This window comes from Oncorhynchus kisutch, unplaced genomic scaffold (genome assembly GCF_002021735.2).
Source record: "Oncorhynchus kisutch isolate 150728-3 unplaced genomic scaffold, Okis_V2 scaffold3757, whole genome shotgun sequence".
Taxonomy (NCBI): Eukaryota; Metazoa; Chordata; class Actinopteri; order Salmoniformes; family Salmonidae; genus Oncorhynchus; species Oncorhynchus kisutch.
Genome location: NW_022265702.1, coordinates 349,453 through 374,784, shown reverse-complemented (window position 1 = coordinate 374,784; position 25,332 = coordinate 349,453). Strand labels below are relative to the sequence as shown.

Here is a 25,332-nt window from a genome sequence, read left to right as displayed (position 1 = left end):
CAGACTAGGACTAAAAGGGACCAGACTAGGACTAAAAAGACCAGACTAAAACTAAAAGGACCAGACTAGGACTAAAAGGAACATACTAGGAATAAAAGGACCAGACTAGGAATAAAAGGACCAGACTAGGACTAAAAGGACCCAGACTAGGACTAAAAGGACCAGACTAGGAATAAAAGGACCAGACTAGGACTAAAATGACCCAGACTAGGACTAAAAGGGATCCAGACTAAAAGGACCAGACTAGGACTAAAAGGACCAGACTAGGACTAAAAGGACCCAGACTAGGACTAAAAGGACCAGACTAGGACTAAAAGGACCAGACTAGGACTAAAAGGGACCAGACTAGGACTAAAAGGACCAGACTAGGACTAAAAGGACCAGACTAGGACTAAAAGGGACCAGACTAGGACTAAAAGGACCAGACTAGGACTAAAAGGGACCAGACTAGGACTAAAAGGGACCAGACTAGGACTAAAAGGACCAGACTAGGACTAAAAGGACCAGACTAGGACTAAAAGGGACCAGACTAGGACTAAAAGGGACCAGACTAGGACTAAAAGGACCAGACTAGGACTAAAAGGACCAGACTAAAACTAAAAGGACCAGACTAGGACTAAAAGGAACATACTAGGAATAAAAGGACCAGACTAGGAATAAAAGGACCAGACTAGGACTAAAAGGACCCAGACTAGGACTAAAAGGACCAGACTAGGAATAAAAGGACCAGACTAGGACTAAAATGACCCAGACTAGGACTAAAAGGGATCCAGACTAAAAGGACCAGACTAGGACTAAAAGGACCAGACTAGGACTAAAAGGACCCAGACTAGGACTAAAAGGACCAGACTAGGACTAAAAGGACCAGACTAGGACTAAAAGGGACCAAACTAGGACTAAAAGGACCAGACTAGGACTAAAAGGACCAGACTAGGACTAAAAGGGACCAGACTAGGACTAAAAGGGACCAGACTAGGACTAAAAGGACCAGTGTATTGTAGTGTTTGGCTGATACAGTACACACACACACACACACACACACACACACCATTTCAATCGATAAGATCTTTATCAGGTTCAGTGGGTTTAGATCAGGTAGGTACAAGCATCTAAAATACACATACAACAATAACACTCTCAACTAGCTTCAATCTAATCTAAGAAGGTCTAATGTCAATAATGATATCTACTCATTATCAATCCTCTATCCACATGATCAACAGTTGGCTTTGAACTATGAAAAACAAACAAGCTACTTAAAAGTTACAGACTTTAAAAATAAAACCTCAAAACCTGTCAAGCCTCTTACATCATTCTTTGTAAAAACACTTTTTTTTTTTTTTAGCTAATCACAACAATACTACTAACGTATCACAAGGAGAACAAACTAAAGATATCATATTCCACAGAGATGACTTCGTGTCCTCTACTTCCTGTTTCTGATACTGACTCTGGGCTACTGAAACTGCTGTTATCTCTACTCTCCAGACTCAGTCAGGTCCAGGTTGGTACTCTACTCTACTGTCCAGACTCAGTCAGGTTCAGGTTGATACTCTACTCTACTGTCCAGACTCAGTTGGGTCCAGGTTGGTACTCTACTCTACTGTCCAGACTCAGTCAGGTCCAGGTTGGTACTCTACTCTACTGTCCAGACTCAGTCAGGTCCAGGTTGATACTCTACTGTCCAGACTCAGTTGGGTCCAGGTTGGTACTCTACTCTACTGTCCAGACTCAGTCAGGTCCAGGTTGATACTCTACTCTACTGTCCAGACTCAGTCAGGTCCAGGTTGGTACTCTACTCTACTGTCCAGACTCAGTCAGGTCCAGGTTGGTACTCTACTCTACTGTCCAGACTCAGTCAGGTCCAGGTTGGTACTCTATTGCAACTCCTGTTATCTCGACTGTCCAGACTCAGTCAGGTCCAGGTTGGTACTCTATTGCAACTCCTGTTATCTCTACTGTCCAGACTCAGTCAGGTCCAGGTTGATACTCTACTGTCCAGACTCAGTCAGGTCCAGGTTGGTACTCTACTCTACTGTCCAGACTCAGTCAGGTCCAGGTTGGTACTCTACTCTACTGTCCAGACTCAGTCAGGTCCAGGTTGATACTCTACTGTCCAGACTCAGTCAGGTTCAGGTTGATACTCTACTCTACTGTCCAGACTCAGTTGGGTCCAGGTTGGTACTCTACTCTACTGTCCAGACTCAGTCAGGTCCAGGTTGGTACTCTACTCTACTGTCCAGACTCAGTCAGGTCCAGGTTGGTACTCTACTCTACTGTCCAGACTCAGTCAGGTCCAGGTTGATACTCTACTGTCCAGACTCAGTCAGGTTCAGGTTGATACTCTACTCTACTGTCCAGACTCAGTTGGGTCCAGGTTGGTACTCTACTCTACTGTCCAGACTCAGTCAGGTCCAGGTTGGTACTCTACTCTACTGTCCAGACTCAGTCAGGTCCAGGTTGGTACTCTACTCTACTGTCCAGACTCAGTCAGGTCCAGGTAGGTACTCAACTCTACTGTCCAGACTCAGTCAGGTCCAGGTTGGTACTCTACTCTACTGTCCAGACTCAGTCAGGTCCAGGTTGGTACTCTACTCTACCCTCCAGACTCAGTCAGGTCCAGGTTGATACTCTACTGTCCAGACTCAGTCAGGTTCAGGTTGATACTCTACTCTACTGTCCAGACTCAGTCAGGTCCAGGTTGATACTCTACTCTACTGTCCAGACTCAGTCAGGTCCAGGTTGATACTCTACTGTCCAGACTCACTCAGGTTCAGGTTGATACTCTACTCTACTGTCCAGACTCAGTCAGGTCCAGGTTGATACTCTACTCTACTGTCCAGACTCAGTCAGGTCCAGGTTGATACTCTACTGTCCAGACTCAGTTGGGTCCAGGTTGGTACTCTACTCTACTGTCCAGACTCAGTCAGGTCCAGGTTGATACTCTACTCTACTGTCCAGACTCAGTCAGGTCCAGGTTGGTACTCTACTCTACTGTCCAGACTCAGTCAGGTCCAGGTTGGTACTCTACTCTACTGTCCAGACTCAGTCAGGTCCAGGTTGGTACTCTACTCTACTGTCCAGACTCAGTCAGGTCCAGGTTGGTACTCTACTCTACTGTCCAGACTCAGTCAGGTCCAGGTTGGTACTCTACTCTACTGTCCAGACTCAGTCAGGTCCAGGTTGGTACTCTACTCTACTGTCCAGACTCAGTCAGGTCCAGGTAGATACTCTACTCTACCCTCCAGACTCAGTCAGGTCCAGGTTGATACTCTACTCTACCCTCCAGACTCAGTCAGGTCCAGGTTGATACTCTACTCTACCCTCCAGACTCAGTCAGGTCCAGGTTGATACTCTACTCTACCCTCCAGACTCAGTCAGGTCCAGGTTGATACTCTACTCTACCCTCCAGACTCAGTCAGGTCCAGGTTGATACTCTATTGTACTATACTATTACTATACCATGCTATACTATACCATGCAATACTATGCCATGCTATACTATACTATGCTATACCATTCTATGCTATACTATGCTGTACTATGCTATACTACACTATACCATGTTATACTATACTATAATGTACTATAACATACTCTACTATACTATACTCTACTACTATACTGTACTATAACATACTGTACTATACTATCCTATCCAGACTGAGTCAGGTCCAGGTTGATACTCTATTGTACTATACTGCACTCTACTGTCCAGACACAGTCAGGTCCATGTGGATACTCTACTGTACTACTATACTATACTACTATACTATACTATACTCTACTGTCCAGACACAGTCAGGTCCATGTGGATACTCTACTGTACTACTATACTATACTCTACTACTATACTATACTATACTCTACTACTATACTATACTGTACTATACCATACTGTACTATACTATACCACACTGTACTATACTGTACTATAATATACTGTCCAGACTCAGGTTGATACTCTACTATACTACTATACTATACGATACTCTACTACTATAAGATACTCTACTATGCTATACTACTATACTATACTATATTATACCAACGCAGTCAGGTCCAGGTTGATACTCTACTGTACTATACTATACTATCTCTTCAGTCCAGACTCAGTGAGGTTCAGGCTGATCCCAGACAGCAGATCTCCTCCACAGCTTCTGTTCAGCATTTCCTTCAGTGCTTCATTCACATCATTATTAAACACAGTGGAGAAGTTACAGCTGAGGTAGCCCCCTCCTCCTCCGACCCCGTCTGCGACCCCGCCCGTGACCCCTAACGACCCCACCACGTCCTGCACCCACTTCAGCTCGTCGCTCAGCTCCTGTCTCAGGGCGTCAAAGTGTTTCTTCCTCTCCTGGTAGCGGGCGCTAACGTCACTGACGCTGACGTCCACCACCTTCATCTCATCCTGCAGGCTCCTCTTCATCGCCTCCACTTTACGGAACTCGTAGCGGATCTGAGACAGCTGGTGACGGACCCCCTCGCTCTCCTCCTTGTACCAGGACTCCTTGTGGTTGTAGACGGAGACCAAGGCGTCGATGTCTTCCTGCAGGGAGTCGTGGGCCGAGGCTAGCCCAGTGAAGGAGCCCTCCATCCGGCTGATGTCCTCCACTACCTGGACGAAGCGTTCGAAGTTGACGTAGGTGTTGTTGGGGGGCATGGAGGAGTGGGACTTCATGGTGTACTCCTTGAGACGTTTGGTCTTTAGCTGACGGCGCTCGCGCTTCTTAGGGGTCTTGGTCTGGTCCGGGGTCTTGGTCTGGTCCGGGGTCTTGGTGATGGGAGTCTCCTCCTTGTACTCATTAGACTTCAGACACGAGAGATGAGGACGATAGACGGAGGGTTACTGAGCTGGAAGTCACTAACTGGCACTGCATGCCATGCATTGATGATGTTCTGTACAGCAATTGAATATAAAGCCAGAGGTGACATGCCTCCATCACCAAACCACAGACAACACTCCAGGTGACATGGTTAGTTATATATTACCCAACAGGCAACACTCCAGGTCACATGGTTAGTTATATATTACCCAACAGGCAACACTCCAGGTGACATGGTTAGTTATATATCACCAAACCACAGACAACACTCCAGGTGACATGGTTAGTTATATATTACCCAACAGGCAACACTCCAGGTGACATGGTTAGTTATATATTACCCAACAGGCAACACTCCAGGTGACATGGTTAGTTATATATTACCCAACAGGCAACACTCCAGGTGACATGGTTAGTTATATATTACCAAACCACAGACAACACTCCAGGTGACATGGTTAGTTATATATTACCCAACAGGCAACACTCCAGGTGACATGGTTAGTTATATATTACCAAACCACCGACAACACTCCAGGTGACATGGTTAGTTATATATTACCCAACAGGCAACACTCCAGGTGACATGGTTAGTTATATATTACCCAACAGGCAACACTCCAGGTCACATGGTTAGTTATATATTACCCAACAGGCAACACTCCAGGTGACATGGTTAGTTATATATTACCCAACAGGCAACACTCCAGGTCACATGGTTAGTTATATATTACCCAGCAGGCAACACTCCAGGTCACATGGTTAGTTATATATTACCCAACAGGCAACACTCCAGGTGACATGGTTAGTTATATATTACCCAACAGGCAACACTCCAGGTGACATGGTTAGTTATATATTACCCAACAGACAACACTCCAGGTGACATGGTTAGTTATCTATTACCCAACAGGCAACACTCCAGGTAACATGGTTAGTTATATATTACCCAACAGACAACACTCCAGGTCACATGGTTAGTTATATATTACCCAACAGGCAACCATCCAGGTCACATGGTTAGTTATATATTACCCAACAGACAACACTCCAGGTGACATGGTTAGTTATATATTACCCAACAGGCAACACTCCAGGTGACATGGTTAGTTATATATTACCCAACAGGCAACACTCCAGGTCACATGGTTAGTTATATATTACCCAACAGGCAACACTCCAGGTCACATGGTTAGTTATATATTACCCAACAGGCAACACTCCAGGTCACATGGTTAGTTATATATTACCCAACAGGCAACACTCCAGGTGACATGGTTAGTTATATATTACCAAACCACCGACAACACTCCAGGTCACATGGTTAGTTATCTATTACCCAACAGGCAACACTCCAGGTGACATGGTTAGTTATATATTACCCAACAGGCAACACTCCAGGTCACATGGTTAGTTATATATTACCCAACAGGCAACACTCCAGGTGACATGGTTAGTTATATATTACCAAACCACCGACAACACTCCAGGTCACATGGTTAGTTATCTATTACCCAACAGGCAACACTCCAGGTGACATGGTAAGTTATATATTACCCAACAGGCAACACTCCAGGTGACATGGTTAGTTATATATTACCCAACAGGCAACACTCCAGGTGACATGGTTAGTTATATATTACTCAACAGGCAACACTCCAGGTGACATGGTTAGTTATATATTACCCAACAGGCAACACTCCAGGTGACATGGTTAGTTATATATTACCCAACAGGCAACACTCCAGGTGACATGCCTCCATCACCAAACCACCGACAACACTCCAGGTGACATGGTTAGTTATATATTACCCAACAGGCAACACTCCAGGTCACATGGTTAGTTATATATTACCCAACAGGCAACCCTCCAGGTGACATGGTTAGTTATATATTACCCAACAGACAACACTCCAGGTGACATGGTTAGTTATATATTACCCAACAGGCAACACTCCAGGTGACATGGTTAGTTATATATTACCAAACCACCGACAACACTCCAGGTCACATGGTTAGTTATCTATTACCCAACAGGCAACACTCCAGGTGACATGGTAAGTTATATATTACCCAACAGGCAACACTCCAGGTCACATGGTTAGTTATATATTACCCAACAGGCAACACTCCAGGTGACATGGTTAGTTATATATTACCCAACAGGCAACACTCCAGGTCACATGGTTAGTTATATATTACCCAGCAGGCAACACTCCAGGTCACATGGTTAGTTATATATTACCCAACAGGCAACACTCCAGGTGACATGGTTAGTTATATATTACCCAACAGGCAACACTCCAGGTGACATGGTTAGTTATATATTACCCAACAGACAACACTCCAGGTGACATGGTTAGTTATCTATTACCCAACAGGCAACACTCCAGGTAACATGGTTAGTTATATATTACCCAACAGACAACACTCCAGGTCACATGGTTAGTTATATATTACCCAACAGGCAACCATCCAGGTCACATGGTTAGTTATATATTACCCAACAGACAACACTCCAGGTGACATGGTTAGTTATATATTACCCAACAGGCAACACTCCAGGTGACATGGTTAGTTATATATTACCCAACAGGCAACACTCCAGGTCACATGGTTAGTTATATATTACCCAACAGGCAACACTCCAGGTCACATGGTTAGTTATATATTACCCAACAGGCAACACTCCAGGTCACATGGTTAGTTATATATTACCCAACAGGCAACACTCCAGGTGACATGGTTAGTTATATATTACCAAACCACCGACAACACTCCAGGTCACATGGTTAGTTATCTATTACCCAACAGGCAACACTCCAGGTGACATGGTTAGTTATATATTACCCAACAGGCAACACTCCAGGTCACATGGTTAGTTATATATTACCCAACAGGCAACACTCCAGGTGACATGGTTAGTTATATATTACCAAACCACCGACAACACTCCAGGTCACATGGTTAGTTATCTATTACCCAACAGGCAACACTCCAGGTGACATGGTAAGTTATATATTACCCAACAGGCAACACTCCAGGTGACATGGTTAGTTATATATTACCCAACAGGCAACACTCCAGGTGACATGGTTAGTTATATATTACTCAACAGGCAACACTCCAGGTGACATGGTTAGTTATATATTACCCAACAGGCAACACTCCAGGTGACATGGTTAGTTATATATTACCCAACAGGCAACACTCCAGGTGACATGCCTCCATCACCAAACCACCGACAACACTCCAGGTGACATGGTTAGTTATATATTACCCAACAGGCAACACTCCAGGTCACATGGTTAGTTATATATTACCCAACAGGCAACCCTCCAGGTGACATGGTTAGTTATATATTACCCAACAGACAACACTCCAGGTGACATGGTTAGTTATATATTACCCAACAGGCAACACTCCAGGTGACATGGTTAGTTATATATTACCAAACCACCGACAACACTCCAGGTCACATGGTTAGTTATCTATTACCCAACAGGCAACACTCCAGGTGACATGGTAAGTTATATATTACCCAACAGGCAACACTCCAGGTGACATGGTTAGTTATATATTACCCAACAGGCAACACTCCAGGTGACATGGTTAGTTATATATTACCCAACAGACAACACTCCAGGTGACATGGTTAGTTATATATTACCCAACAGGCAACACTACAGGTGGCATGGTTAGTAATTCATCTTCTTTCGATTCTTTCCATCACCAAACGTCAAGCTCTTTTGTCAACTGGTTACACATTTAAGTTAAGAGTCACAAACATGGCAGGACAAACATTATCAGGAAAAACTCATCTGATGGAATCACACATCTGATTCAAACTAACAGGCTAGAGCTCCCTCTATCTGACTAGCCAGGCCATTATATATTCTACATGGTCTGAGTGGGAGGTGCTGTCCAGGTCATTATATATTCTATATTGTCTGAGTGGGAGGTGCTGTCCAGGTCATTATATATTCTATATTGTCTGAGTGGGAGGTGCTGTCCAGGTCATTATATATTCTACATTGTCTGAGTGGGAGGTGCTGTCCAGGTCATTATATATTCTATATTGTCTGAGTGGGAGGTGCTGTCCAGGTCATTATATATTCTATATTGTCTGAGTGGGAGGTGCTGTCCAGGTCATTATATATTCTACATTGTCTGATGGGAGGTGCTGTCCAGGTCATTATATATTCTACATTGTCTGAGTGGGAGGTGCTGTCCAGGTCATTATATATTCTACATTGTCTGAGTGGGAGGTGCTGTCCAGGCCATTATATATTCTACATTGTCTGAGTGGGAGGTGCTGTCCAGGTCATTATATATTCTACATTGTCTGAGTGGGAGGTGCTGTCCAGGCCATTATATATTCTACATTGTCTGAGTGGGAGGTGCTGTCCAGGTCATTATATATTCTACATTGTCTGAGTGGGAGGTGCTGTCCAGGCCATTATATATTCTACATTGTCTGAGTGGGAGGTGCTGTCCAGGCCATTATATATTCTACATTGTCTGAGTGGCAGGTGCTGTCCAGGCCATTATATATTCTACATTGTCTGAGTGGGAGGTGCAGTCCAGGCCATTATATATTCTACATTGTCTGAGTGGGAGGTGCTGTCCAGGTCATTATATATTCTATATTGTCTGAGTGGGAGGTGCTGTCCAGGTCATTATATATTCTACATTGTCTGAGTGGGAGGTGCTGTCCAGGTCATTATATATTCTATATTGTCTGAGTGGGAGGTGCTGTCCAGGTCATTATATATTCTATATTGTCTGAGTGGGAGGTGCTGTCCAGGTCATTATATATTCTACATTGTCTGATGGGAGGTGCTGTCCAGGTCATTATATATTCTACATTGTCTGAGTGGGAGGTGCTGTCCAGGTCATTATATATTCTACATTGTCTGAGTGGGAGGTGCTGTCCAGGTCATTATATATTCTACATTGTCTGAGTGGGAGGTGCTGTCCAGGTCATTATATATTCTATATTGTCTGAGTGGGAGGTGCTGTCCAGGTCATTATATATTCTACATTGTCTGAGTGGGAGGTGCTGTCCAGGTCATTATATATTCTACATTGTCTGAGTGGGAGGTGCTGTCCAGGTCATTATATATTCTACATTGTCTGAGTGGGAGGTGCTGTCCATAGCAGCTTAACATACATTACATGGTCAGAAACCAAGTATGTAAAAACCGTACAAACAAGAAACCAATCCGTGTCTGCCTGAACATGTCACAGTATAATTAGGAGGCGCGGTTATGCAAATGATAAAAATCCAGGAAGTTATGTCACAAAAGAAAACGACAATGCATGTCTTAACATCAAGCTGTCAATCATGATAGTATGCTGTTTTCATATGACAATGATATACCTTGATCCAGGGATGGTCGAGGGCATCTTGAATAGTTAATCTCTTCCTGGAAGACAAACATGTTTACATTGCATTTGGTAGAGTATTCACACCTCATGACCTTCTCCACATTTTGTTATGTTTACAGCCTTATTTTAAAATGTTTTTTTTTTTTAAGAAATCCCTCATGAATCTACACACAATACCCCATAATGGGAAAAAAAAACGTTTTTTTAGACATTTTTGTAAAGTTATAAAAAATAAAATGCTGAAATAACTCATTTACATAAGTATTCAGACCCTTTACTCAGTACTTTGTTGAAGCTCCTTTGGCAGTGATTACAGCCTCTAGGCTTCTTGGGTATGATGCTATAAGTTTGGCACGCCTGCGTTTGGAGAGTTTCTCCCATTCTTCTCTGCAGATCCTTTCAAGCTCTGTCAGGTTAGTTGGGGAGCGTCGCTGCACAGCTATTTTCAGGTCTCTCCAGAGATGTTTGATTGGGTTCAAGTCCGGGCTCTGGCAGGGCCAATCAAGGACATTCAAAGATCCTTCGCTCCAGTCTGAGGTCCTGAGCGCTCTGGAGCAGGTTTTCATCAAGGATCTCTCTGTACTTTGCTCCCTTAATCTTTTCCTCGATCCTGACTAGTCTCACAGTCCCTGCCGCTGAAAAACATCCCCACAGCATGAGGCAGCCACCACCATGCTTCACCGTAGGGATGGTGCCAGGTTTCTGCCATTTAGCGTTCAGAGTTCAATCTTGGTTTCATCAGACCAGAGAATCTTACATCCATACATCTAGCCTCTCTCCAGTAGCTGTCATATTAGCCAGCTGACCCTGACCCCCGACCTCTAATCCCCCCTTACATCTTGTCTCTCTCCAGCAGCTGTCATATTAGCCAGCTGACCCCTAACCCCCGACCTCTAATCCCTCCTTACATCTTGTCTCTCTCCAGTAGCTGTCATATTAGCCAGCTGACCCTGACCCCTAACCCCCGACCTCTAATCCCTCCTTACATCTTGTCTCTCTCCAGTAGCTGTCATATTAGCCAGCTGACCCTGACCCCTAACCCCTGACCTCTAATCCCTCCTTACATCTTGTCTCTCTCCAGCAGCTGTCATATTAGCCAGCTGACCCCTGACCTCTAACCCCTCCTTACATCTTGTCTCTCTCCAGTAGCTGTCATATTAGCCAGCTGACCCCTAACCCATGACCTCTAATCCCTCCTTACATCTTGTCTCTCTCCAGCAGCTGTCATATTAGCCAGCTGACCCTGACCCCTGATCTCTAATCCCTCCTTACATCTAGCCTCTCTCCAGCAGCTGTCATATTAGCCAGCTGACCCCTAACCCCTGACCTCTAACCCCTCCTTACATCTTGTCTCTCTCCAGTAGCTGCCGTATGAAGCTTTTGGCCAGTTCACTGGTTCTACAGAAGAACTCCTCGTCGAACTCGTAGTTCATGGCGGAGATGTTGGCCAGCGTGTCCTGTTTAGTCTCTCCCAGGAAGGGAGACGCTCCACTCAGCCTGGAACACAACAACAACAAGGCAAGAACAGGAGGAGTGTTAGGAACATTGCATGTGTTCACCTACACCATCCCTGTTTACATGTCACGACTTCTACCGAAGTCGATGCCTCTCCTTGTTCGGGCGCTGTTCGGCGGTCGACATCGCCGGGCCTTCTAGCCATCGCCGATCCATTTTTTTCATTTTCCATTTGTTTTGTCTTGTTTTCCCACACACCTGGTTTTCATTTCCCTCATTATGTGTTGTGTATTTAACCCTCTGTTCCACCCATGTTTATTGTAAGTGCATGTGCACATGTGTTTGACTGGTGCGCGTCGGGTTATCGTGCCCATATTTTGTATTTTCTTATGCCTAAGAAGGGTTCATGTGTAGTGTGGTTCATGTCGTGATGAACCTAAACTCACAGGATGTAGGTGATGACTCCTCTAAGAAGGGTTCATGTGTAGTGTGGTTCATGTCGTGATGAACCTAAACTCACAGGATGTAGGTGATGACTCCTAAGAAGGGTTCATGTGTAGTGTGGTTCATGTCGTGATGAACCTAAACTCACAGGATGTAGGTGATGACTCCTAAGAAGGGTTCATGTGTAGTGTGGTTCATGTCGTGATGAACCTAAACTCACAGGATGTAGGTGATGACTCCTATACTCCACATGTCTGCCTCCAGTCCCAGCGGTTCGTAGTTCACTATCTCTGGGGCTGAAACAGACAGGTTGACCAATCAGCATCACTATCTCTGGGGCTGAAACAGACAGGTTGACCAATCAGCATCACTATCTCTGGGGCTGAAACAGACAGGTTGACAAATCAGCATCACTATCTCTGGGGCTGAAACAGACAGGTTGACCAATGTGTCAATAACAGACAGAAGGTCACTAGAAGACTGAATGTGTCAATAACAGACAGAAGGTCACTAGAAGACTGAATGTGTCAATAACAGACAGAAGGTCACTAGAAGACTGAATGTGTCCATAACAGAAGTCACTAGAAGACTGAATGTGTCAATAACAGACAGAAGGTCACTAGAAGCCTGAATGTGTCCATAACAGAAGTCACTATAAGACTGAATGTGTCAATAACCGACAGAAGGTCACTAGAAGACTGAATGTGTCAATAACAGACAGAAGGTCACTAAAAGACTGAATGTGTCCATAACAGAAGGTCACTAGAAGACTGAATGTGTCCATAACAGACAGAAGGTCACTAGAAGACTGAATGTGTCAATAACAGACAGAAGGTCACTAGAACACTGAATGTGTCAATAACAGACAGAAGGTCACTAGAACACTGAATGTGTCAATAACAGACAGAAGGTCACTAGAACACTGAATGTGTCAATAACAGACAGAAGGTCACTAGAAGACTGAATGAATGATAGAAAGTAGTATTTACATCAAAACAATGCATTTCCTGTTAATACCTGAGATTTGTCAAGGTCTCATCAACACATTGTACTCATGAACACATCAACACATCAACACATCAACACAGGGTCTCATGAACACCTCGAACTGGACAAAGATTTTTTTCTTTAACAAGTCCCCGAAGCGAAGGATACACTGCTTTCTCGGGACCAGGCTCAAATCCCCGTCATTCGCGTTAAGAAAAGACAGAGAAAAAGGGGGCGGAGGTCGGGGTGCTTTGGGAGAATTCGTAGGCGAGTGAGTAAACCACCACTACCATCTGTTCTACTGGCCAACGTGCAGTCACTGGAGAATAAACTGGATGATCTACGATTAAGATTATCCTACCAACGGAACATTAGGAACTGTAATATCTTATGTTTCACCGAGTCGTGGCTGAACGACGACACGGATAATATAGAGCTGGCTGGGTTTTGGCCAGACAGAGCAAGACGAGAGGCGGGGGGGGTCTATTTGGGGGGGGGGGGGTCTATTTGGGGGGGGGGGGTCTATTTGTCAATAACAGCTGGTGTGCGATGTCTAACATTAAAGAAGTCTCAAGGTTATGCTCGCCTGAGGTAGAGTACCTCATGATAAGCTGTAGACCACACTATCTACCAAGAGAGTTCTCATCTATATTATTCGTAGCTGTCTATTTAACACCACAAACCGATGCTGGCACTAAGACCGCACTCAACGAGCTGTATGAGACCATAAACAAACAAGAAAATGCTCATCCAAAAGCGGCACTCCTAGTGGCCGGGGACTTTAATGCAGGGAAACTTAAATCCGTTTTACCTCATTTCTACCAGCATGTCACGTGCAACCTGAGGAGGAAAAACTCTAGATCTCCTTTACTCAACACACAGAAACCTGTACAAAGCTCTCCCTCGCCCTCCATTTGGTAAATCTGACCATAATTCAATCCTCCTGATTCCTGCTTACAAGCAAAAACTAAAGCAGGAAGTACCAGTGACTCGCTCAATACGGAAGTGGTCAGATGAAGTGGATGCTACGCTACTGGACTGTTTTGCAGCACAGACTGGAATATGTCCCAGGATTCATCCCTTGGCATTATACCACCTCAGTAACCGGCTTCATCAATAAGTGCATCGTCGTCCCCACAGTGACCGTACGTACGTACATATCCCAACCAGATACCATGGATTACAGGCAACATCCGCACCGAGCTAAAGGCTAGAGTTGCCGCTTTCAAGGAGTGGGACACTAATCCTAAAAAATCCTGCTAAACGGGCAAGCATCAATACAGGACTAAGATTGAATCCTATTACACCGGCTCTGACGCTCGTCGGATGTGGCAGGGCTTGCAAACTATTACAAAGAGAAACCCAGCCGCGTGCTGCCAAGTGACGCGAGCCTACCAGACAAGCTAAATGCCTTTTATGCTCGCTTCGAGGCAAGCAACACTGAAGCATGAGAGCACAAGCTGTTTCCGGATGACTGTGTGATCAAGCTCTCCATAGCCGAAGTGGGAAGGAGAGTGATGGAGAACTGCATCAGATGACCTGGCCTCCACAATCACCCGACCTCAACCCAATTGAGATGGTTTGGGATGAGTTTGACCGCAGAGTGAAAGAAAAAGAGCCAAAAAGTGCTCAGCATATGTGGGAACTCCTACAAAACTGTTGGAAAAGCATTCCAGGTCAAGCTGGTTGAGAGAATGCCAAGAATGTACAAAGCTGTAATCAAGGCAAAGGGTGGCTACTTTGAAGAATCTAAAAATATTTAAAAAATATATATATATATTTTTTAAACACTTTTTTTGGTTACTAAATGATTTAATATGTGTTAATTCATAGTTTTGATGTCTTCACTATTATTCTACAATGTAGAAAATAGTACAAATAAAGAACAACCCTTGAATGAGTCGGTGTCCAAACATTTGACTGGTCCTGGTACATGTTTCAAGCAGACCACCATAGTCCCTGTGAAGGTAACCTGCCTAAACGATTACCACCTCATATCACGTCGGTATATAGCCTCGGTATTGTTATTTTATTGTGTTTTTCACTTTAGTTTATTTAGTAAATATCTTCTTAACTCTATTTCTTGAACTGCATTGTTGGTTAAGGGCTTGTAAGTAAACATTTCCCTGTAAGGTCCTACTACACCTGTTGTATTCAGCATTTCACTGTGAGGTCTACTACACCTGTTGTATTCAGCATTTCACTGTGAGGTCTACTACAACTGTTGTATTCAGCATTTCACTGTAAGGTCTACTACACCTGTTGTATTCATCATTTCACTGTAAGGTCTACTACACCTGTTGTATTCATAATTTCACTGTCAGGTCTACTACACCTGTTGTATTCAGCATTTCACTGTAAGGTCTACTACACCTGTTGTATTCATCATTTCACTGTAAGGTCTACTACACCTGTTGTATTCAGCATTTCACTGTAAGGTCTACTACACCTGTTGTATTCAGCATTTCACTGTAAGGTCTACTACACCTGTTGTATTCAGCATTTCACTGTAAGGTCTACTACACCTGTTGTATTCAGCACATGTGACTAACATTTGATTTTACATTGATAATGTAGTTATTCATATTCATGTGTTGTAGTCTACTTATGGCATGTTTATGTGAGTCAGTCTCAAGAATGAAATCTGTCGTTCTGCCCCTGAACAGGCAGTTAAACCACTGTTCCGAGGCCGTCATTGAAAATAAGAATTTGTTCTTAACTTAAAACTTTTTTTTTTAAACTTACCCACAAATTCAGGAGTCCCAAAAATGTTTTTAAACTCTGCCCCCGCCTCGATTTTGTGAGCGAGTCCGAAATCGATTAGTTTGATCCTTGGCAATGGCACGTTCTTGTCCAACAGCATGATGTTTCAGGCTGAAAAACAGAAAGAGAGTGAAGGGATTTGCTGAGAGAGCATTTCTGATCATTAGTGTGCATGAGTTTACTGGGTCTGTTCCAGTCCTGTCTCCTTAGGTTAAAAAATATCAGAAAATAAACCCTGTCAAACCCAACGTCAGATAAACCCTGTCAAACCCAACGTCAGATAAACCCAACGTCAGATAAACCCAACGTCAGATAAACCCTATCAACCAAACGTCAGATAAACCCCCGTCAACCCAACGTCAGATAAACCCTGTCAAACCCAACGTCAGATAAACCCAACGTCAGATAAACCCTGTCAACCCAACGTCAGATAAACCCAACGTCAGATAAACCCCGTCAAACCCAACGTCAGATAAACCCTGTCAACCCAACGTCAGATAAACCCTGTCAACCCAACGTCAGATAAACCCTGTCAAACACACGTCAGATAAACTCTGTCAAACCAACGTCAGATAAACCCTGTCAACCCAACGTCAGATAAACCCTGTCAAACCCAACGTCAGATAAACCCTGTCAAACCCAACGTCAGATAAACCCTGTCAAACCCAACGTCAGATAATCCCTGTTAACCCAACGTCAGATAAACCCAACGTCAGATAAACCCTGTCAAACCCAACGTCAGATAAACCCTGTCAACCCAACGTCAGATAAACCCTGTCAACCCAACGTCAGATAAATCCTGTCAACCCCAACGTCAGATAAACCCTGTCAACCCCAACGTCAGATAAACCCAACGTCAGATAAACCCTGTCAACCCAACGTCAGATAAATCCTGTCAACCCCAACGTCAGATAAACCCTGTCAAACCCAACGTCAGATAAACCCTGTCAAGCCCAACGTCAGATAAACCCAACGTCAGATAAACCCCCGTCAACTCAATGTCAGATAAACCCTGTCAAACCCAACGTCAGACAAACCCAATGTCAGATAAACCCCCGTCAACACAACGTCAGATAAACCCTGTCAAACCCAACGTCAGATAAACCCTGTCAATCCAACGTCAGATAAACCCTGTCAAACCCAACGTCAGATAAACCCTGTCAACCCAACGTCAGATAAACCCTGTCAAACCCAACGTCAGATAAACCCAACGTCAGATAAACCCAACGTCAGATAAACCCAACGTCAGATAAACCCAACGTCAGATAAACCCTGTCAATCCAACGTCAGATAAACCCTGTCAACCCAACGTCAGATAAACCCTGTCAACCCAACGTCAGATAAACCCTGTCAACCCAACGTCAGATAAACCCTGTCAACCCAACGTCAGATAAACCCTGTCAACCCAACGTCAGATAACCCTGTCAAACCAACGTCAGATAAACCCTGTCAACCCAACGTCAGATAAACCCTGTCAACCCAACGTCAGATAAACCCTGTCAAGCCCAACGTCAGATAAACCCAACGTCAGATAAACCCCCGTCAACTCAATGTCAGATAAACCCTGTCAAACCCAACGTCAGACAAACCCAACGTCAGATAAACCCCCGTCAACACAACGTCAGATAAACCCTGTCAACCCAACGTCAGATGAACCCTGTCAATCCAACGTCAGATAAACCCTGTCAAACCCAACGTCAGATAAACCCTGTCAACCCAACGTCAGATAAACCCTGTCAAACCCAACGTCAGATAAACCCAACGTCAGATAAACCCAACGTCAGATAAACCCAACGTCAGATAAACCCAACGTCAGCTAAACCCTGTCAACCCAACGTCAGATAAACCCTGTCAAACCACGTCGTCACGTCAGATAAACCCTGTCAACCCAACGTCAGATAAACCCTGTCAACCCAACGTCAGATAAACCCTGTCAACCCAACGTCAGATAAACCCTGTCAACCCAACGTCAGATAAACCCTGTCAACCCAACGTCAGATAAACCCTGTCAACCCAACGTCAGATAAACCCTGTCAAACCCAACGTCAGATAAACCCTGTCAACCCAACGTCAGATAACCCTGTCAACCCAACGTCAGATAAACCCTGTCAAACCCAACGTCAGATAAACCCTGTCAACCCAACGTCAGATAAACCCTGTCAACCCAACGTCAGATAAACCCTGTCAACCCAACGTCAGATAAACCCTGTCAACCCAACATCAGATAAACCCTGTCAACCCAACGTCAGATAGACCCAACGTCAGATAAACCCTGTCAAACCCAACGTCAGATAAACCCTGTCAACCCAACGTCAGATAAACCCTGTCAACCCAACGTCAGATAAACCCTGTCAACCCAACATCAGACAAACCCTGTCAAACCCAACGTCAGATAAACCCAACGTCAGATAAACCCTGTCAAACCCAACGTCAGATAAACCCTGTCCAACCCAACGTCAGATAAACCCTGTCAAACCCAACGTCAGATAAACCCTGTCAAACCCAACGTGGATGAAAGAAGTGCACTGTCAGAGGGCTTAAGCACGTGTTGAAAGAGTAGTCCAGCCTTATTAAATGGATGTCCTGTCCTATTCTGCAGGGCTACTCCTCTCCTTCTGTTTCCTGCTTCTGGGTGACACCTTTGAAACAAACCCAAAAGGTCCAACGTTGCACTCCGACCTTCTATCACCGTGACCGTACTGTGTTCCTGACTTTGGCATTGCCAGCCGGCTGTGGTGTAAAGGAGACTTCCTATGGACCCCTGGACTTCATATTTACCTCAGTCTGTACAGCCTGCATCCCAGATGTCACCCGTCTCCTCCTCCCTCTCCCCCTGGACTTCATATTTACCTCAGTCTGTACAGTCTGCATCCCAAATGTCACCCGTCTGCTCTCCCTCCTCCTCCCTCTCTCGTCTCTCCCTCCTCCTCCCTCTCCCGTCTCTTTCGTCTCCTCCTCCCTCTCCCCTGTCTCTTTCGTCTCCCCTTCCCTCTCCCGTCTCTTTCGTCTCCTCCTCCCTCTCCCCTGTCTCTTTCGTCTCCCCTTCCCTCTCCCGTCTCTTTCGTCTCCTCTTCCCTCTCCCCTGTCTCTTTCGTCTCCTCCCCCCTCTCCCATCTCTTTCGTCTCCCCTTCCCTCTCCCGTCTCTTTCGTCTCCCCTTCCCTCTCCTGTCTCTTTCGTCTCCCCTTCCCTCTCCTGTCTCTTTCGTCTCCTCCTCCCTCTCCCCTGTCTCTTTCATCTCCTCCTCCCTCTCCCGTCTCCCCTGTCTCCTCCTCCCTCTCTCCTGTCTCTTTCGTCTCCTCCTCCCTCTCCCCTGTCTCTTTCATCTCCTCCTCCCTCTCCCGTGTCCCCTGTCTCCTCCTCCCTCTCTCTTGTCTCTTTCGTCTCCTCCTCCCTCTCCCCTGTCTCTTTCATCTCCTCCTCCCTCTCCCTCTCTTTTGTCTCCTCCTCCCTCTCCCATCTCTTTCATCTCCTCCTCCCTCTCCCGTCTCTTTCGTCTCCTCCTCCCTCTCCCCTGTCTCTTTCGTCTCCTCCTCCCTCTCCCCTCTCTCTCGTCTCTCCCTCCCCTCCCTCTCCCTCTCCCGTCTCTTTCGTCTCCTCCTCCCTCTCCTGTCTCTTTCGTCTCCTCCTCCCTCTCCCTCGTCTCTCCCTCCATCCCTCTCCCTCTCCCGTCTCTTTCGTCTCCTCCTCCCTCTCCCTCTCTTTCGTCTCCTCCTCCCTCTTCCATCTCTTTCGTCTCCTCCTCCCTCTCCCATCTCCCCTGTCTCCTCCTCCCTCTCCCCTGTCTCTTTCGTCTCCTCCTCCCTCTCCCATCTCTTTCGTCTCCTCCTCCCTCTCCTCTGTCTCTTTCCTCTCCCCTTCCCTCTCCTGTCTCTTTCGTCTCCTCCTCCCTCTCCTGTCTCTTTCGTCTCCTCCTCCCTCTCCCCTGTCTCTTTCGTCTCCTCCTCCCTCTCCCCTCTCTCTCGTCTCTCCCTCCCCTCCCTCTCCCTCTCCCGTCTCTTTCGTCTCCTCCTCCCTCTCCTGTCTCTTTCGTCTCCTCCTCCCTCTCCCTCGTCTCTCCCTCCCATCCCTCTCCCTCTCCCGTCTCTTTCGTCTCCTCCTCCCTCTCCCTCTCTTTCGTCTCCTCCTCCCTCTTCCATCTCTTTCGTCTCCTCCTCCTCTCCCATCTCCCCTGTCTCCTCCTCCCTCTCCCCTGTCTCTTTCGTCTCCTCCTCCCTCTCCCATCTCTTTCGTCTCCTCCTCCCTCTCCTCTGTCTCTTTCGTCTCCCCTTCCCTCTCCTGTCTCTTTCGTCTCCTCCTCCCTCTCCTGTCTCTTTCGTCTCCTCCTCCCTCTCCCCTGTCTCTTTCGTCTCCTCCTCCCTCTCCCATCTCCCCTGTCTCCTCCTCCCTCTCCCCTGTCTCTTTCGTCTCCTCCTCCCTCTTCCATCTCTTTCGTCTCCTCCTCCCTCTCCCATCTCCCCTGTCTCCTCCTCCCTCTCCCCTGTCTCTTTCGTCTCCTCCTCCCTCTCCCATCTCTTTCGTCTCCTCCTCCCTCTCCTCTGTCTCTTTCGTCTCCCCTTCCCTCTCCTGTCTCTTTCGTCTCCTCCTCCCTCTCCTGTCTCTTTCGTCTCCTCCTCCCTCTCCCCTGTCTCTTTCGTCTCCTCCTCCCTCTCCCATCTCCCCTGTCTCCTCCTCCCTCTCCCCTGTCTCTTTCGTCTCCTCCTCCCTCTCCCCTCTCTCTCGTCTCTCCCTCCCATCCCTCTCCCTCTCCCGTCTCTTTCGTCTCCTCCTCCCTCCCGCTCTCTTTCGTCTCCTCCTCCCTCTTCCATCTCTTTCGTCTCCTCCTCCCTCTCCCATCTCCCCTGTCTCCTCCTCCCTCTCCCCTGTCTCTTTCGTCTCCTCCTCCCTCTCCCATCTCTTTCGTCTCCTCCTCCCTCTCCTCTGTCTCTTTCGTCTCCCCTTCCCTCTCCTGTCTCTTTCGTCTTCTCCTCCCTCTCCTGTCTCTTTCGTCTCCTCCTCCCTCTCCCCTGTCTCTTTCGTATCCTCCTCCCTCTCCCATCTCCCCTGTCTCCTCCTCCCTCTCCCCTGTCTCTTTCATCTCCTCCTCCCTCTCCCCTGTCTCTTTCGTCTCCTTCTCCCTCTCCCATCTCTTTCGTCTCCTCCTCCCTCTCCTGTCTCTTTCATCTCCTCCTCCCTCTCCCATCTCTTTCGTCTCCCCCTCCCTCTCCTGTCTCTTTCGTCTCCTCCTCCCTCTCCCCTCTCTCTCGTCTCTCCCTCCCCTCCCTCTCCCTCTCCTCTGTCTCTTTCATCTCCTCCTCCCTCTCTCGTCTCTTTCGTCTCCTCCTCCCTCTCCCCTCTCTCTCGTCTCTCCCTCCCATCCCTCTCCCTCTCCCGTCTCTTTCGTCTCCTCCTCCCTCTCCCTCTCTTTCGTCTCCTCCTCCCTCTTCCATCTCTTTCGTCTCCTCCTCCCTCTCCCATCTCCCCTGTCTCCTCCTCCCTCTCCCCTGTCTCTTTCGTCTCCTCCTCCCTCTCCCATCTCTTTCGTCTCCTCCTCCCTCTCCTCTTGTCTCTTTCGTCTCCCCTTCCCTCTCCTGTCTCTTTCGTCTCCTCCTCCCTCTCCTGTCTCTTTCGTCTCCTCCTCCCTCTCCCCTGTCTCTTTCGTCTCCTCCTCCCTCTCCCATCTCCCCTGTCTCCTCCTCCCTCTCCCCTGTCTCTTTCATCTCCTCCTCCCTCTCCCCTGTCTCTTTCGTCTCCTCCTCCCTCTCCCATCTCTTTCATCTCCTCCTCCCTCTCCTGTCTCTTTCATCTCCTCCTCCCTCTCCCATCTCTTTCGTCTCCCCCCTCCCTCTCCTGTCTCTTTCGTCTCCTCCTCCCTCTCTCGTCTCTTTCGTCTCCTCCTCCCTCTCCTCTGTCTCTTTCATCTCCTCCTCCCTCTCTCGTCTCTTTCGTCTCCTCCTCCCTCTCCTCTGTCTCTTTCATCTCCTCCTCCCTCTCCCATTTCTTTCGTCTCCTCCTCCCTCTCCTGTCTCTTTCGTCTCTTCCTCCCTCTCCTCTGTCTCTTTCGTCTCCTCCTCTCTCTCCCCTGTCTCTTCCATCTCCTCCTCCCTCTCCCCTCTCCCTCCTCCTCCCTCTCCCCTCTCCCTCCCCTCCCTCTCCCATCTCTTTCGTCTCCTCCTCCCTCTCCTGTCTCTTTCGTCTCCTCCTCCCTCTCCTGTCTCTTTCGTCTCCTCCTCCCTCTCCTGTCTCTTCCGTCTCCTCCTCCCTCCCCCCTCTCCCTCCTCCTCCCTCTCCCCTCTCCCTCCTCCTCCCTCTCCCCTCTCCCTCCTCCTCCCTCTCCCATCTCCCCCTCCCCCAGTCTTCCTGTGGTGAGACCACAGCAAGCCTCTCTGTCAACGCCGGGAAGGACTACACCCTTATTGAACCCTTTTCCCATACCTGACACAGCACTTTCTCTCTCCCTCTCCTTCTCTGTCCATCTCTCTATCTGAGGTAAAGTGCTGCGAGCTGCACCCCCCATGTGTTTCTCTTATTAATGGGATTTAAAGCTCTCAGCAGTACAGATTTCAGCCGTCCAGCCCTCATTTAAACTCATGACAAGACCATAATGCATTATACAGTACCTGCAGTCTAAAGTGTTACCAATTTGACTATACTTCTCGAAACAGTTGTATATTTCAGTTTCACTTTGTACAGCAGTCTATAGATCTGTCTAAATATCTACCATCTTTGTACAGCAGTCTATAGATCTTTCCATATATCTACCATCTTTGTACAGCAGTCTATACATCTTTCTATATAAACTCAGCAAAAAAAGAAACGTCCCTTTTTCAGGACCCTGTCTTTCAAAGATAATTCGCAAAAATCCAAATAACTTCTCATATTTTCATTGTAATGGGTTTAAACACTGTTTTCCATGCTTCTTCAATGAACCATAAACAATGAATGAACATGCACCTGTGGAACGGTCGTTAAAACACTAACAGCTTACAGACGGTAGGCAATTAAGGTCACAGTTATGAAAACTTAGGACACTAAAGAGGCCTTTCTATTGACTCTGAAAAACACCAAAAGAAAGATGCCCGGGATCCCTGCTCATCTGCGTGAACGTGCCTTAGGCATGCTGCAAGGAGGCATGAGAACTGCAGATGTGGCCAGGGAAATAAATGGCAATGTCCGTACTGTGAGACGTCTGTCATGGTCTAGGGCAGTGTGTCACAGCATCATCGGATTGAGCGTGTTGTCATTGCAGGCAATCTCAATGCTGTGCGTTACAGGGAAGACATCCTCATGTGGTACACTTCCTACAGGCTCATGCTGGAGGGTCATGTCAGCCATACCTCTCATTCTGTGTGTGATTTCCTGCAAGACAGGAATGTCAGTGTTCTGCCATGGCAAACGAAGAGCACGGATCTCAATCCCATTGAGCACATCTGGGATCTGTTGGATCGGAGGGTGAGGGCTAGGGCCATTCCCCCCAGAAATGTCCAGGAACTTGCAGGTGCCTTGGTGGAAGAGTTGGGTAACATCTCACAGCAAGAACTGGCAAATCTGGTGCAGTCCACGAGGAGGAGATGCACTGCAGTACTTAATGCAGCTGGTGGCCACACCAGATACTAACTGTTACTTTTGATTTTGACCGCCCTTTGTTCAGGGACACATTATTCTATTTCTGTTAGTCACATGTCTGTGGAACTTGTTCAGTTTATGTCTCTGAGTTGTTGAATCTTGTTATGTTCATACAAATATTTACATATGCTAAGTTTGCTGAAAATAAACACCGTTGACAGTGAGAGGACGTTTACTTTTTTGCTGAGTTTATCTATCATCTTTCTATATATCTATCATCTTTGTACAGCAGTCTATAGATCTTTCTAAATATCTATCATCTTTGTACAGCAGTATAAACATCTTTCTATATATCGATCATCTTTGTACAGCAGTCTATAGATCTTTCTAAATATCTATCATCTTTGTACAGCAGTATAAACATCTTTCTATATATCGATCATCTTTGTACAGCAGTATAAACATCTTTCTATATATCTATCATCTTTGTACAGCGGTCTATAGATCTTTCTATATATCTACCATCTTTGTACAGCAGTATAAACATCTTTCTATATATCTATCATCTTTGTACAGCAGTATAAACATCTTTCTATATATCTATCATCTTTGTACAGCAGTCTACAGATCTTTCTATATATCTATCATCTTTGTACAGCAGTCTATAGATCTTTCTATATATCTATCATCTTTGTACAGCAGTCTACAGATCTTTCTATATATCTATCATCTTTGTACAGCAGTATAAACATCTTTCTATATATCTACCATCTTTGTACAGCGGTCTACAGATCTTTCTATATATCGATCATCTTTGTACAGCGGTCTATAGATCTTTCTATATATCTACCATCTTTGTACAGCAGTATAAACATCTTTCTATATATCTATCATCTTTGTACAGCAGTCTACAGATCTTTCTATATATCTATCATCTTTGTACAGCAGTCTATAGATCTTTCTATATATCGATCATCTTTGTACAGCAGTCTATAGATCTTTCTATATATCTACCATCTTTGTACAGCAGTCTATAGATCTTTCTATATATCTACCATCTTTGTACAGCAGTATAAACATCTTTCTATATATCTATCATCTTTGTACAGCAGTCTACAGATCTTTCTATATATCGATCATCTTTGTACAGCGGTCTATAGATCTTTCTATATATCTACCATCTTTGTACAGCAGTATAAACATCTTTCTATATTTCTACCATCTTTGTACAGCAGTCTACAGATCTTTCTATATCTATCATCTTTGTACAGCAGTCTATAGATCTTTCTATATATCTACCATCTTTGTACAGCAGTCTACAGATCTTTCTATATATCTACCATCTTTGTACAGCAGTATAAACATCTTTCTATATATCTATCATCTTTGTACAGCAGTCTACAGATCTTTCTATATATCTACCATCTTTGTACAGCAGTATAAACATCTTTCTATATATCGATCATCTTTGTACAGCAGTCTACAGATCTTTCTATATATCTACCATCTTTGTACAGCAGTATAAACATCTTTCTATATATCTACCATCTTTGTACAGCAGTCTATAGATCTTTCTATATATCTACCATCTTTGTACAGCAGTCTACAGATCTTTCTATATATCTACCATCTTTGTACAGCAGTATAAACATCTTTCTATATATCTACCATCTTTGTACAGCAGTCTATAGATCTTTCTATATATCTACCATCTTTGTACAGCGGTCTATAGATCTTTCTATATATCTACCATCTTTGTACAGCAGTATAAACATCTTTCTATATATCTACCATCTTTGTACAGCAGTATAAACATCTTTCTATATATCTATCATCTTTGTACAGCGGTCTACAGATCTTTCTATATATCTATCATCTTTGTACAGCAGTCTACAGATCTTTCTATATATCGATCATCTTTG

At 45.6% G+C, this 25,332-nt stretch overlaps 1 long non-coding RNA gene and 1 pseudogene across 1 annotated transcript; one reads left to right on the top strand and one right to left on the bottom strand.

Annotated features, from left to right (window-relative positions):
• The first annotated feature begins 1,381 nt into the window (after positions 1–1,381).
• On the top strand, positions 1,382–2,754 carry LOC116371855 (uncharacterized). Its single transcript, XR_004209045.1, has 3 exons — positions 1,382–1,498; positions 1,863–2,459; positions 2,660–2,754. It is a non-coding gene; the product is annotated as an uncharacterized LOC116371855 (long non-coding RNA).
• Positions 2,755–3,555: 801 nt separating this feature from the next.
• Positions 3,556–25,332, bottom strand: part of LOC116353010 (death-associated protein kinase 3-like) — a 36,374-nt pseudogene continuing 14,597 nt past the window's right edge.